We start from the raw sequence: 15,266 nt of genomic DNA, 5'->3' as shown, positions 1-15,266 counted from the left end.
ACATGTGAAGCTTTGAAGCTTCAAGGATGAGACATCTCAAAAACATCATCTTAGGGAAACTTTACAGCTAGTAGATTGCTGACAGTCACAACCAGAAGTCCACTCGTTACCTTACACTGTGAGAAGCTAGTACTTTGCAAGATCTAGTGTAGGGAGTTTTGATATACAGTATTCAGCAGGGGTAAATGAATGAGGTGCCCAAAAGCTATCTACCAAGCTTCATGTTATGGAATTATGAATCACTCCAGAACAATCTATGGATATTTTCTGAACCAAAGGACAAACATCTTCTTATAAAATGTTATTTCCATCACAGAAGATCTAGCTCACTATTTCTTATTTCAGGGATTAAATAAACTTCTCTTCCTGATCTGTGATTTATTTTGTTTGTTTTTTAGATGGGCTGCAATGACCCACTGAATTTCAAGGAATTATTCTTACTGAACTCACTTTGTCCAAGTAATATGAAAAGAGAAAGATTGTGAGACATTTTATCAGAACAAGCAGATTGCAGAAGAATTTGATAAGTATTTATAGTGGGTTTTTTTATGATAATGAAATAAAAACACATAACACCCCTTTCTCCACTCATTTTCGTAAAAAAAAATAAAATCCCGAAATTTGTGAAAAAATAAAACCATTCTCTAACACTGGGGTGTCAAACTCATTTTATACAGAGGGCCGAAGTTAGCATTCAGGGCACCTGCTGAGGGATGGAAGTGATGTCATTAAACAGAAAGTGACATCATTAAGCAGCTGATGGCCAGAAACCAGCACCTCGTTCTCACAAAAAAACTCATTAACTGCAAATGACAGAAGAGAAAATACCAGATCTTGTTCATATTTCAAGATATGGGGGTCTCCAATTTTCATGTAGGCTGCTCTTCAGCAGTAACACCTCAGCACTACTCAGCAGCTAAGAGCCTGAGGGCTGGATAAAAAGCTTCCGGGGGGGGGGCCGCATCCAGCCCCCGGGCCTTATGTTTGACACCCCTGCTCTAACACCTCTATATATTCTCTAACATATCTAATGCATGTGGCAGCGTCTGCTGACACTATACCACCTATATCACCTATGTGGTACACATTTAATTATGATTTATGAAAGTGTGCCCTTGGAATAAAAATACTTTCTGCACTTCCAACTTTGGAAAACATCAAAATCCAAACAAACAAACAAACAAACAAGCAAACAAACAAACAAACAAACAAACAAACAAACAAACAAAAACCCACTGTTTTCACCCATCTCTAATTATGAGATTATCACCCACTTCTAATTATGTAAACAGGTGGAACCTCAGTATCCACTGATTTGGCAGCCACAGATTTGACTCACTACTACTGGAGTCCAATTTTAAATGCCTTGTAACAAGGGGGGAAAAAAGGCACCAAAATCCAATTTCCCACCTTCGTGCTGTTAAATAATTATAATTTCATTCCACTAGATTCCATTATTCACACCATCTAGTGGCTGAAGGAGGTATAGTGTCTATACCAAAGCATGCTGACAAAGGAGGAGCAAAAAACTTGGAAGGATCTTTAAAGCTATTTTTCCACTGGTTTTGTATCTACTGATTTTTTTTATCCACTGAGGGTTCCAGAATGGAACCCAAGTGGATATTGAGGCACAACCTGTACCAACCAACTCACTGCAAGGTGAAATAGAGATTTTAGGGGATACCCTGAAAATTTATTGTCTTTGGATGAAATATTTTCAGTCCAGCAAATAAAAGAAGTTATTAATGGTTTAAAACTCAGTTAAGTCTGAGGAACTTATTGTTGAGTTTTATATCACTTTCAGTGATGAATAGGCATAAGTACTGAAAGATTGGTTGACTTTATATTATTCATAATAAAGAAATATAAACTTGCTTGTTCTGAAAGTCTAGGTGTCCTAAAGTTTAGGTGTCCAGAGCTGCCCCTGTTGGAGTGCCCTTGGGAAGGCTCCAGGACAGGTCTGGGCTTTCCCAAGTCCCTTTGCTTAACATTACTGAAAGATCAAAATTTAATAATTACCATTTTTATACTTTATTCATGCAGAAAAGGCCTTTGGCAGAATAGAATGGCAAACAGTGTGATGCAGGTGGCCATGTCAAGGATGTCTCCCCAATGCAGCCCAGGTGTGCTGCTGTAGAGGGCAATCTGCACAGAGGCAGGTAAGTCATTGCAGGAGCCGGGGGGGGGCAGAGCAGGCTGGAGAGGGGGAGGAATTAATGAGTTCCTTGGGGAAGGGACAAGGGATAATGGGAGAAAGAAGGGTGGTCCTGGCAGGAGTGATTGTGCCAGATACTAAACATGTTCCGTCTCCCTCTCCTTTAGTATCCTTGGGCCTGTGCCCATTGGGGTGGTGGAGGCTTCTCCCAAGGTAAGGGAATGAAAGTTCTCTTAGTTCAAGGAGGCCTCCAGAGGTGGCTCTGGTGGCAATGGTGCACACCAGATCCTACCCCCTTCATTTTGAGGTTTCTCACCCCTTTCCTCTCCCCAGATTTATATTGCTAAAAGTAGTGGCACAGGTCCAACAAGACCCATTGGCAGTCAATGGGTTTACCTCTCTCAAATCTCCCAATCTGCCCCCCACAGGATGCAATGCAGGCCTTTTTGGCACTAATGCATCAGTGTGGGAGGGGGGCAGACAGCTAGGATTGGGCTGTAAGAAGTGAGCAAAGGATGGTGAGAAACTGCTGGTGTGGAATCCGGAGGGTTATTTATTCCAGATTCATTAACAGAGTAGAATTATATGCTCTTATGTATCTGGTGCACCCCATATCCCACCACAGAGCTTGCACATCACTCAACCTTCAGTCTCGAAAGACTATGGTATCACGCTCTGAATGGTGGTTCTGGAACAGCATCTAGTGTGGCTGAAAAGGCCGATTCGGGAGTGACAATCCCTTCCACACTGGAACCAAGTGTAGTCTGTCCCTGGTCTGTCTCCCTGGCTATGGGACTTCCTTCTTTGCCTCTTTGCCTCAGTCTGTTGGCCAAGAGTCTCTTCAAACTGGGAGAGGCCATGCTGCACAGCCTGCCTCCAGGCGGGACACTCAGAGGCCAAGGTTTCCCACCTTTGAGGTCCATTCCTAAGGCCTTCAGATCCCTCTTACAGATATCGTTGTATCGCAGCTGTGGTCTACCTGTAGGGCTCTTTCCCTGCACGGGTTCTCTATAGAGGAGATCCTTTGGGATCTGGCCATCATTCATTCTCACAACATGACCAAGCCAATGCAGGTGTCTCTGTTTCAGCAGTATATACATGCAAGGGATTACAGCTTGTACCAGGACTGTGTTGTTTGGAACATTGTCCTGCCAGGTGATGCCTAGGATGCATCGGAGGCAGCGCATGTGGAAAGCATTCAGTTTCCTCTCCTGTTGTGAGCGAAGAGTCCATGACTCGCTGCAGTACAGAAGTGTACTCAAGACGTAAGCTCTGTAGACCTGGATCTTGGTATGTTCCGTCAGCTTCTTGTTGGACCAGACTCTCTTTGTGAGTCTGGAAAACATGGTAGCTGCTTTACCGATGCATTTGTTTAGCTCGGTATCGAGAGAAAGAGTGTCGGAGATCGTTGAGCCAAGGTACACAAAGTCATGGACAACCTCCAGTTCATGTGCAGAGATTGTAATGCAGGGAGGTGAGTCCACATCCTGAACTATGACCTGTGTTTTCTTCAGGCTGATTGTCAGTTCAAAGTCATGGCAGGCCTTGCTAAAACAATTCATGAGCTGTTGGAGATCTTTGGCAGAGTGGGCAGTGACAGCTGCATCGTCGGCAAAGAGGAAGTCACGCAGACATTTCAGCTGGACTTTGGACTTTGCTCTCAGTCTGGAGAGGTTGAAGAGCTTTCCCTCTGATCTGGTCCGGAGATAGATGCCTTGTTGCAGTTCCAAAGGCATGCTTCAGCAGGACAGCAAAGAAAATCCCAAACAAGGTCAGCGCAAGAACACAGCCCTGTTTCACTCCACTTTGGATGTCAAAAGGGTCTGATGTGGAGCCATCAAAGACTACAGTGCCCTTCAAGTCCTTGTGGAAAGACCTGATGATGCTGAGGAGCCTGGGTGGACATCCGATCTTGGGGAGAATCTTGAAGAGGCCGTCCCTGCTGACCAGGTCGAAAGTCTTTGTGAGATCTATGAAGGCTATAAAGAGTGGCTGTCGTTGTTCCCTGCATTTCTCCTGCAGCTGTCTAAGGGAGAATACCATATCAGTGGAGGACCTGTTGGCTTGGAATCCGCACTGCGATTCTGGATAGACGCTCTCTGCAAGTACCTGGAGCCTCTTTAGTGCAACTCGGGCAAACAACTTTCCTACAACGCTAAGGAGAGAGATGCTGCGGTAGTTATTGCAGTCACCCCTGTCACCTTCGTTCTTGTACAGCGTAATGATGTTTGAATCCCTCATGTTGTGAGGTACTCCACCTTCTCTCCAGCAGAGACAGAGGATTTCATGCAGCTCAGTGATGATGATCTCTTTGCAGCACTTCAGGACTTCAGCAGGGATGCTGTCTTTCCCAGGTGCCTTGCCAGAGGCAAGGGAGTCCAGGGCCATGTTAAAGTCTGCTAGTGTTGGTTCACTGTCAAGCTCCTCCAACACAGGCAGGCACTCAATGTTATTCAGCGCTTCTTCAGTAACTACATTTTCTCTGGAATACAGCTTAGAGTAGTGCTGCACCCAGCATTCCATCTGCTGTGCCCGGTCCTGGATGACCTCGCCTGTGGCAGACTTCAGAGGGGCAATTTTCTTCTGTGTTGGACCTAGGGCCTGCTTGATAACATCATACATCCCCTTGACATTGCCCATGTCAGCTGCTATCTGTATCTGGAAACAGAGCTGGAGCCAGTAGTCATTAGCACATGTCCTGGCCATCTGCTGGACTTTGGTGCGAGCAGCTCGGAGGACCTGCAGGTTGTGCTCACTGGGACAGGCCTTGTATGCTGCTTGAGCTCTCCTCTTTTCCTCAATGACTGGTGTCAACTCCTCAGAGTGGGCTTCAAACCAGTCTGCCGTCTTGTTGGTCTTCTTGCCAAATATGGACAAGGCAGTGTTGTTAACAGCATTCTTGAAATGTTTCCATCTGTCGGATGTATTTGCATCGGCCGGGCCTGCAAGAGTTTCCTCAAGTGCTTGTGCAAATTCCTCCACTTTTCCCTGATCCCGGGCCTTGCTGGTGTCAATGCGAAGTCTTCCTTCCTTTTTCATGTGATACAGTCGCTTTGTTCACAGTTTCACTCTGCTGCACACCAGGGAGTGGTCAGTGTTGCAGGCAGCACCCTGATAACTGCATGTGATCTTGATCTGGGAAGGATGGAGCATATGGTAAGAATCAGGTCGAGCTGGTGCCAGTGCTTTTATCTTGGGTGTCTCCAAGAGACTCTATGTCGGGGCTTCATGTTGAAGAACGTGTTGCTGACACAGAGACCGTGATGGTAGCAAAACTCTAGCAGGCATTGGCCATTTTCGTTCATCTTCCCAGTGCCGAACTGACCTAAGCAAGTGGGCCACGAACTGTTATCAGCACCAACTCTAGCATTGAAATTGCCGAGGATGAACAATGGCTCTTTTATGGGGATCTTCTTGACAGTGGTGGCCAGCTCGTTGTAGAATTTTTCTTTGGCTTCTGCTGGAGACAACAGAGTCGGTGCATATGCACTGATGAGAGTGACAAGTTCTGCTGATGACTGGAGCTGCAGGGACAAAATTCTTTCATTTCCCGCAGTAGTTGGGATGATGGATTCCAGCAGGGTATTTCTGACCGCAAAGCCAATACCATGTTCCCTGGTCTCGTTTGGTGGTTTTCCCTGCCAGAAAAATGAGAAATTTCTCTCCTTGACAGATCCAGAATCTGGCAGCCTCATCTCTTGAAGGGCCATGATGTCCATCTGCAGTCTGCACAGCTCCATGTCGATGACAGCTGTTTTGTGTGCATTGTCTATTTCTTGCAGGTTGTCAGAAAAGCCAGGTGTCATTGTCCTAACGTTCCAGGTGCCCAGCTTTAGGGCAGGAGTTTTCTGTTTTCTGTTGCCTGGTGCAGAGTTGTCGATCCGCTTGTCGGTTTTCACCCTAAACCCCACACACCCTCTGAGGTTAATGGGCTGTGGTGAGGCAGCACCTTACTGGCTGGGGACTGCCCAGCTTAAGGTGGGCGGTAGCTGCCCAAAGGCAAACCAGTAAACTGCTGCTTCCCATGTTGAGGGTGTACCCTCATCCTCTCTCTCCCTCTGCAAACCTCCATTCTCCACAACCCTCTTCTCTCCCCCTGCAGTCCTCCATTACCCACAACCCCCCTTTCTGCCCCCCCCCCACTCCTGCTTCACCCCCTGGGGGCTGGGGATAAGAACAGGCCCTCAGTTCGACTGTACTTGTTGTAAGAGGTGACCAAACAGCCACTGGGTAGATGGGACTCGTCAGCCAGGGAAGGCAGCTCATCTAAGAGAAGGAAACTCTGACCTCCACTGCCTTGTGGCTATATCCAGTTGTGGAAAAGGCTTCAGGAGTCAACTCTGAGGCAAAATCAGGAGCCAGAATCCCTGAGGCAGTTTGCGGCTGTACATAGTCACACTCTGGCAACTCCTGCGACACCACTGGAACCAACCATATTGGCTTCTGCCTTTCCATTGGACCATTCCAGCGACGTGGAGAGGAGGGATTTGCTGCTTGGGTAACAGCCTAACCTCTGTACCTTCTTTACCCAGGCTTCACTCACTGGAGAGGACACTCATCCCTTGTATCCCCTATTAATTTGCTAAACTGGAGTAACTTCCCAACATAATTACACCATCACATCTTGCATTTTCATTTTGACATAAGACAATTCTATGCACCAAGATATTATGTGAATGCATACAAACAAGAATGCAGTAATAATGCTCCAACTCATCTTTGTTCAATGATTCCCTCCCATCCAAAGTATACTGTATTTATGTAACCGTCATTTAATAAGAAGGCCTTTTTTATTTTAAAGGAACAGGATCGGTTTCTTTGCTTGACTCCCATTGAGACATTATACTTATATGATCATCCAGTATAGTTTGGAGCACTCCAATAAACTTCAGCTTATTAAGCTTGCAGATGATTATGTACAGATGAATATGGTGAATGGAGATTTAGTTTTAAATGTGCAGTGCCACCTCCCACACATACACACAGCTAGGTTTCTGGAAGGTGCTTTTCCCCCCTAGAACAGGGTGCTACCAATTTGAGCTGTCCTAGGCAAACTAGGAGAGTTGCTGGGAGAACAAATCAGGTTCAAAACATTCCAGTACAAAATTTTGAGCTAAAATTTTCATGTCTGAAATGTTAATTTGAATGTTTCTTTAAATTTTGTCATTCTGGCCTAAATGGAGAAATAAGAAAAATTTGTTGAATTTCAAATATTTACAGATATTTCTTTCATCTCTTGACATAAGCCCCTAAAGTGGCCGTTAGAAGAATTTCTAATTCAATGCCATCTGTTGAGGCTGAATAGTGTCCATCTTTGTAAACTATTTTGCTCTGTTTGATCATCCTAAGCTTAATGAACTTGCTTATCTTTTGACTGGATCAGTGTGCTGATTACCCAGAAACCTTATATTTAGAGAGGGTAAGGGAAAATCTCTGTTGTCCTGATCCCCTATTTCTCATGGTCTAATCCCTTTTCCTCAAGATCATGGGGTGATGTATGTGTGCCAATGTGTCATACCTAAAGAACAATGGAAGCTCAGAAGACCCATGACAGGAAGTACCTCGTTAATGAGGTACTTTCTGCTTCAGTGGCTGTCTTCTCCCTATCATGTCTAGAAATTATTAGATGAGTTCAGGTAACAAGCTCTGATTGGATTCAACAGCTCAATTCCTGCAAAAGCTTACCTTGCATATCCTAACAACCAATAAATATTTTTTTTAAAAAATGGTTCACAGCAGCTGGATTAACAGTGTACCCTAAACAAAATGCAAGGATTGTACTACATTTGATAGGTCTTTTGAATAACATTGAACCTAATCAGATTCAGCAAGCAACACACCCTGTATTTCTGTTCTCACACACACACTTATGCATACATATGCATGTTTTAAAAGTGTGTTGAATCAAATGCATACTAGGGTAATTAAAAATTCACAAATGGGGCTTCTTCAGACAAGTTACTTCCCCAGAGTGAAACAAATTGGCTCTCACAAATACTCCTCTCTGAATTTTGATACAAATATTCTCTAGATAACCTCTAAATGCTCAACATTTGCTGAATAATAACTGAATATTTGACATCTGATATCTTATTTTAATATTAAGTATTGTACTCGAGGACTATCACAGAATGGAATTTCATATTTGATAGTACAGTATTTCAGGAATGGTATGCAATGGTATTTCACGTTTTTGACCGCTTACGCAGTTTGATATCTGATACCTGCCCAAAATTAAAGCAACCTAGAGATGACAACACTCAAATTTTGAATTGGGGAGGGGGACATGTTCTCACTCAAAACACAAATTTGTGATTTGAATTTGAATGACTGAATGAAAATTTATGTATTTTTATAGTATTTGAATATTTAGGTCCACTTTCTTCACCTTTATTACCACAATCACTTTATTTCCCCTGCTATTCTCCCTGCCCACCCACGCACACCATCACATAGTCTCTGTTTTTATTAAGCTAAATACTAGATGAGGTCTCCAGGGGTGACAATCAAATCCTAGGACGTGCCCAGCGAATGCAATGCCATAAGCAAAAAAGCCTTCTTTGCCATAGCAGTTGCCTGCCTGCCATTCTAAAGCTTTCTGCCTGCAGTAAACTCTAGCTGGCTCATTGGGAGTGCTATTGGTGGCTTTCATATTATAACAGCAGGCGTACATCTGCCTACCTGCAGCATGGTTGATTTGCTCTTCTGGCACTATGTTACGTTACATGCCACCGCTTTGTTGTGGTGGGCTGGATCAAAGAGAGGACTTTCAGGGCACACTGGGAGATTACTGTCAGGCCCCACAACTGCTAAGCTGCCAGTGCAGGGGAAAACCACAAGGCACCCTCTGCTGCCTTTGTAAAGGTTGGGATTTCTGAGGCCGCAGTTGTATAACGCTGTCAAGGTCAGCAGGTTTGGGTTCACTGAACGGTCAGGATGGTTTGAATTACTGGTGCTGTCTGCTGATTCCCCCACTGATTGCTCTCTGCTCCGAAGCATCAGAGGTGACAAGATGCTGTTCTTGCCATGCTAGCACGACCCTTTGGAGGTACAGGCTGTTTATGGTGGGGAGTTGGGTACTTTGAAGAAAGAAAAAAAACAGGGAACGTGATAGCAGAGGCAGAAAAAGGCCCGCAATGTGCAGCACCCTAGCCTATGGGGAGAGCCCTAAATTGGGGACTAAGCTGAGACTATACAGCTCCCAGAAATGGTCAAATCTTTGCCCCCTTACAGTGCTGCACGTTCCGTCAAGAATTTCCAGCTTCTGTGAAAATGACTGTGGCTGCATTTGCTGACACTTTACCACTTATATCACCTACTTTTATAGCAATTCTAATTTATAATTCTAATTTATAAAAATGCACCCTTGGAATAAAAACATATAACACCACTTTCTGCACTTTTCCTCCTTGGGAAAAACAAAATCTGCAAAAAATGAAAAAATTAAAACATTTAAGTCTACCTATAGACTGACTTCTAGTAATTAGCCTTGATGTTCTCCAAAGATCTAGAAAGCAAGTATAGTATGTTGTTAGGGCAGACACTGCCTAGGACAGTAGCTTTCATTGTTTCCAGACCACCTAATGATAACTCCAGGTTTCAAAAACAGAACCCTTGAAACTTTTCAAATCATCCCTCTCTGTCCCCACTTGTCTCATAGCCTAGTGAGGACTTTCACACCACCTGCAAGTGCCCAACAGTCATTTTTAGATTTCTTCTTTCTTTCAATCGCTGGGGGCTGTGAGCGTCAATAGAATGCTAAATGCAGGGAGGTGGCAGCGAGATGCAAGTATCTTGTGGTTTTGTGTGTTCTCTTGAGGCATCTGGTGGGCCACTGTGGGATACAGGGGGCTGGACTAGATAGGGCCTGGGCCTGATCCAGCAGGGCTCTTCTTATATAAGTTATAAATCATATATTTGTGCACACTGCTGCCTCCTCCCAAGGGGGAAGCTCAACACCAAGGGGGTGGGATAAGGTAAGTTAGGGTTCATTTCCACCCAACAGAGCACGTGGTGCCAGAATATGCAACTAGTTTATTATAACTGAGTTTGCATACACTGGTAACAAGGGTACCCCCTTAGTTCCTGTCACTGGGGCTTCCCTGCAGTAGTTCCTCACATGGACCCTCATCAACAGATAGTGGCTGCCAGAAGGGTTGAGACATTTCAACCATTGAAATGTCAAATGGTTGAGAGCAAGGCTCCCTTTAAGCTGGAATGGACTGGTCTGAGGGCCTCTTGGGATGGTGGCCAGAGTCCTTGCCACTCCTCCTGGTCGGGAGTCTGCAGCCTAAGTTCACAGCCAGCAAGGCTTGGCTTCTCCTCCTGCCATCTCTTTATCCAACCTTCCCTGGCCTTTGGCTTTTCCTTAGACCTCCTTTCCTCCTGCCTCATATCTCCTCTTCTGCATCTCCCCACTCCCTCTATGCCAGGTCACCTTCCTTCTCCCTCTCTCCCCACTGATACTTTGCTTCCTTCTGTTCCAGACCCCTGCTTATTTCACAGACTCTTGCCCATTCTGTTGGATCTCCTTGCCTCTGTCTCTCTCTCTTTGTCCAATGTCTTCTTCTGGGCCTCTCCTTTCGCCCCCCCCCCCGCCTTTAAAGCCAGTCCACCCCCTCCCAATTAACCATCTCAGGCACTCCACCCTATGTGTCCTTCCCCTTGACAGCTCTATAGTGCCCAGCGTCCCTGTCACTTCTGAATGCCCAGAGCCAGCAGGGCAGTGGAGGTATGCTATGAAAACTTTACTTCTATACTTTGAAAACCTGCAATGAAAACCTTGCTTCCACATCATGGGGTCTCCATGTGGCTACCATAACTGGTTAGACCTTTGCTAACAGAGCTAAGAAACACCTTAATTGCTTTCTTATATTTAGCGGGGGAGAGAATTTATCCATCCCAGCATAACATCTTTTCCAGTGGCTGTTGGTAGGTATCTCTCCCCCCCCATATGTTTTTTTAAAAGAGTGAACCCTTTTTAACAGGGAATTATTTTCTCTTTTTTTGCTATGTAATCTGCTTTGTGATTTTATTTTGTTTGTTGTTGATGAAAAGAGGTATAAAAATATCATTGATGTTAACATCTTACATAAACTACATGGATTGACCTCACTGCCTGGAAAGATTCTATACCAGTGCCAGTTGCCTTCAGGAAGATGTGGCATTGACACAGACAGTATAGGACTGATCAACATGGTAAGTTCCTTGTATTATGGCAGTTTTGTGGAGCTTGGCCTCATGGAAACTATTTTCAGTAAGAACAGCATTGACTGCTTAATATGTGAAGCAGAATAAGCAAAGGAACTAATATCACAAAGGACACATAGGTATATAGGCGACATGCACACAGGGGGGAGTAGGATCACAGCCATGGGCTCTACCCCCACATTCAGGCAGCAAACCATATACATTCAGTTTATGAATGTGCAAGCTGCAGAGACCTGATCACACACAGAGACCTACATGCATACAGTTTACGCATCTTGCTAAGCTTGTATGTGGGTTATGTTATCTGGGGCATTATCCCACTCTTTCTTCCCCATACCTGTGTGGACAGTACAGTCTATGGCTGAAGGTGTAAACATTCTAATGGAAAGGAACCTCCCAGTGAAGGGGGTGCCCTGTGACAAAAGCTATAGGGCAGAGACAGAGAACATAACACATGTCTCAGGACTCATTGTGAAAAGCAGAATAAAACTGCAAGTATAAATAAAATAAATAAGGCACAAACTGATACTTGCATTTACTTCATATTTACTTCCAGCAAATTTCACCTTGAGGTATATAGCCAGACACTTGTTCTAGAACAGGGGTGTCAAACATAAGGCCCGGGGGCCGGAGGTGGCCTGCAGAAGCTTTTTATCTGGCCCTCAGGCTCTCAGCTGCTGAGCAGTGCTGAGGTGTTACTGCTGAAAGGGCAGCCCACATGAAAATTGGGCTCTCCCATATCTTGACATATGATCAAGATTTGCATATTTTCTCTTCTGTCATTTGCAGTTAATGAGAACAAAGTGCTGATTTCTGGCCATCAGCTGCTTAATGATGTCACTTTCTGGTTAATGACGTCACTTCCGGCCCTCAGCAGGCATCCTGAATGCTACCTTCAGCCCTGACACCCCTGTTCTACAAGGTTTTAGTTTTAAGCATACATGTGAGACTGTACTGTACTTATAGAACAGACTCTCCAAGAGTCAACCATCCAAGTCTATGTACAGTCAGAGCTGTAATGTTCTCTTGTGAGGGGTGCCATAAGTAAGCATATAAAGCAAGCATCCACTTATAAATTATCTGCATAGAAACACATTTAGACTCAAAGTTTATACGCGTGGCTTGCAGAAATTTGGAGAGACTGAGAAAGTAGAAATGACAGTCTCAGCTACTGAATGAGAGGCACTCTTCTCTGATGTCTCTGTGGCATCCACCACCCCACACAAGATCCAGGACAGCTCCAGGAAGTGCCAGCAAGCTAGCTGCAGCGAGATGACATCATCCCCAGGCACCTGAATGCAGAGAGCTGTTGGTGTAACAGCTGACGGCAATCTCATCTGGGAGGACCTGGCAGGAGCATAGGAAAATTCAACCGGAGGGCGACAAGAGAGGGAGTGGGCGGCTGAAGTGGGGAGAAGGGGAGACGAAAAGGAAGAGTAAGCAAGAGGAAAGAAGCAACAGGAAAAAGGAAAATTAAAGCAGCATGGAAAATGCAGGAAGAAAAGAGGTGGGAGTAGAAGCTTGGAAAAGGAGGGCAGAGTTTAGGGGAAGGCAAAGGGGGAGAGGTTTTGAGGGATTCATCCCCAAGGAGCCCTCCCTAGGCTACTAAATTGGGACTAAGCCCCACAGTTAGAGGGCTTGTCAGAATGTTTAAGCTCTTCCAGACCTGGGGTTGAGGAGGAGATCCTGGAATGTCCTGGCCACCATAGAGATTACTAGTCAAAGAAGTTCACTTGCTCCATGCCTCAGCACCTATAAATACTGAAGACCATCCACATGCATCTGTAAGTGGGAAGAAACTCTTGGGGTGTGTTGTAAGGGGGAACTCTTCGGTGGCATGAAGCAACAATAAATTACTAAGTACTATCTCTAGTTCCTCAGCGGTCATTTTGGGGCCTTCGTTTTATCTCCCAGCACCTCAGATGTCATACCCCAACCCTTATGAACCTGCCCCCTTGGGCATCAAAATTGATAAGACAAGAAGTACTGTATGTCTCATCTGGAATGAGAAGAAAGAGTTGAATAGGCTTCATACCACATGGCACTTGTAGTACACACTGCTGCAGGCCTTTGGCAGATCCTCCAATAGCCCCCCGCATCATCTCCATCTATCCTCTGAGGTGCATTGGGCACTACCATTGCCAGGAGTACTGTGGTCAGCATAGCCAGATGGGCCTTCTGATGTTTGAGGACCCTTGGGCCAGATCTAGCAATCTCTGACACATCTTGTCATGACAGCAAGCCTGAACAATGAACAACTTCCGAACTATGGCAAATGGGAACTGCCTACTTCCTTTCCATATTCTCTGGCTAAGCATTCAACATGAGAATCCTTCTGTTAAGAGAAAAACTTGTTTCTCACAGTGGTGCTGGTGCCTTCTGTTCTCTTGTCCCATTGCCTCCCCTTTGCCCTGACACAGTGGCTGCTCCGCTGCTGTGTTGTGGAAATGGATTGGCTGGAAGGGTAAATACAGGCCATTCTCATTTCAGATTTTGGGTCAAGTGTGTCATCATCTCAGAACATCCAACCCGCACTGCCAAAATGTGCAGCCCGTTTGGCAGACCACAGCAGCAAATGGCTGGGGGAAAGAGGGGGGAACTGCTTATCTAGAAATCTTTCAAAACTAGAGCTCTCCTTTTTTTGACACTTACCTTAGCACCAGCTGCCAAGGGGAAGGGCTGTTTACATTACAAATACACTGAACTAGGTTAACTCACTTCTCTTAAGCTCTGGGTTTGCTTAACATTCATGATCAGTTTTAGATGAAGACCTACAGGCACTGTAAGGCCTATATTACACTGGTCTTACAAGAAACCCAGCAACAGCACAGGGGCAGGAATATTCCAGCCACCACCTCTCAGCCCCACTTCCTCCTCGCCTTGCAACAACGTGCTGTTAGAGGAAAGAGGCTTCCCGACTCCCAGAGCCTTGGTGGTTTACATTAATGTAAACCAATGAGATACATGCAGCCTAATCCAGCAGTGGCCAGAGCTCTACAAAAGGCAGTAATAGCAGGCTGCCATGAGCACTGTCGCTCAGGTAATTGGTTTATCTATCTGGAAGCAGGGGTAGCAATCTCCACACAGATAGACTAGTAGTAAAGTCTCTTCCTTAAGGCTATTTCCTTTGTCTTTTCAATTGCTTTGCACATCCATGTGTGTGAGTGTATGTGTGAGAGAGAGAGTGTGTGTGTGCATGAGAGCAAGAGAGAGGGAGAGATAGAGAGGAATGTTAATTTGTGAATTAATGGCTTTTCTCAGCGGAATTGTAAATTCAAATGTCACCTCACATGGTGATACTACGCCTGGGCTTCTGAGGAAGAAATGATAAATTCCACACACACCCATCCTCCCCCTCCCAAACATACACACAGACACAGATTTGGATCCTCTCCTCAAGAGAGAGCCATGTAGGGCAAAACATGCGACTTTTAATTTGCAGTAACAGCACAACAGAGAATGGCTGCCTTCCAGTCCTCCTCCCTCATACTACCTGGACGGCAATGGGTTCTCCTATTATGTCTCCACTTGCCCATGTCAGACATGTCCGAGAGAACAGAAATGGTCTCTGCAGCGCCCTTTCCCTTCCTTCCTCTTCACACCCACCTACTACTACAGAGTATTTGGGGGGAGTGGAAAGAGGGTCTTTCAGAAGGATACTACTGCAGCAGTCCTCTCTTCTCCTTCAGTAATCAGGTGAATTAATGACCCTGAATTTAAAGTGAGCGCTGATACTCCGGCCTTCCCGCCTGCCTAGAAAGGGGAGGAAGCCTTCATTGTTTCTGAGCAGGAGGCGGGCAGTGGTGAGGGAGATTCATGGATAGAGATTGAATATGCAATTTTCTTTCACCTTGCCAAGAGCTGCCCCTGGGCTGTGCCTGGCCTAAATTTTTTCCTAGTT

At 45.3% G+C, this 15,266-nt stretch overlaps 1 protein-coding gene across 2 annotated transcripts in view; it reads right to left on the bottom strand.

Moving 5' to 3' along the window:
- PAX2 (paired box 2) overlaps window positions 1–15,266 on the bottom strand; it is a 156,769-nt gene that overhangs the window by 57,266 nt on the left and 84,237 nt on the right. The gene's annotated exons all lie outside the window — the stretch shown is intronic.

Source organism: Tiliqua scincoides, chromosome 3 (genome assembly GCF_035046505.1).
Source record: "Tiliqua scincoides isolate rTilSci1 chromosome 3, rTilSci1.hap2, whole genome shotgun sequence".
Classification (NCBI taxonomy): domain Eukaryota; kingdom Metazoa; phylum Chordata; class Lepidosauria; order Squamata; family Scincidae; genus Tiliqua; species Tiliqua scincoides.
The sequence above is the reverse complement of the archived record's forward strand: the minus strand, read 5'-3'. Positions and strand labels throughout refer to the sequence as shown.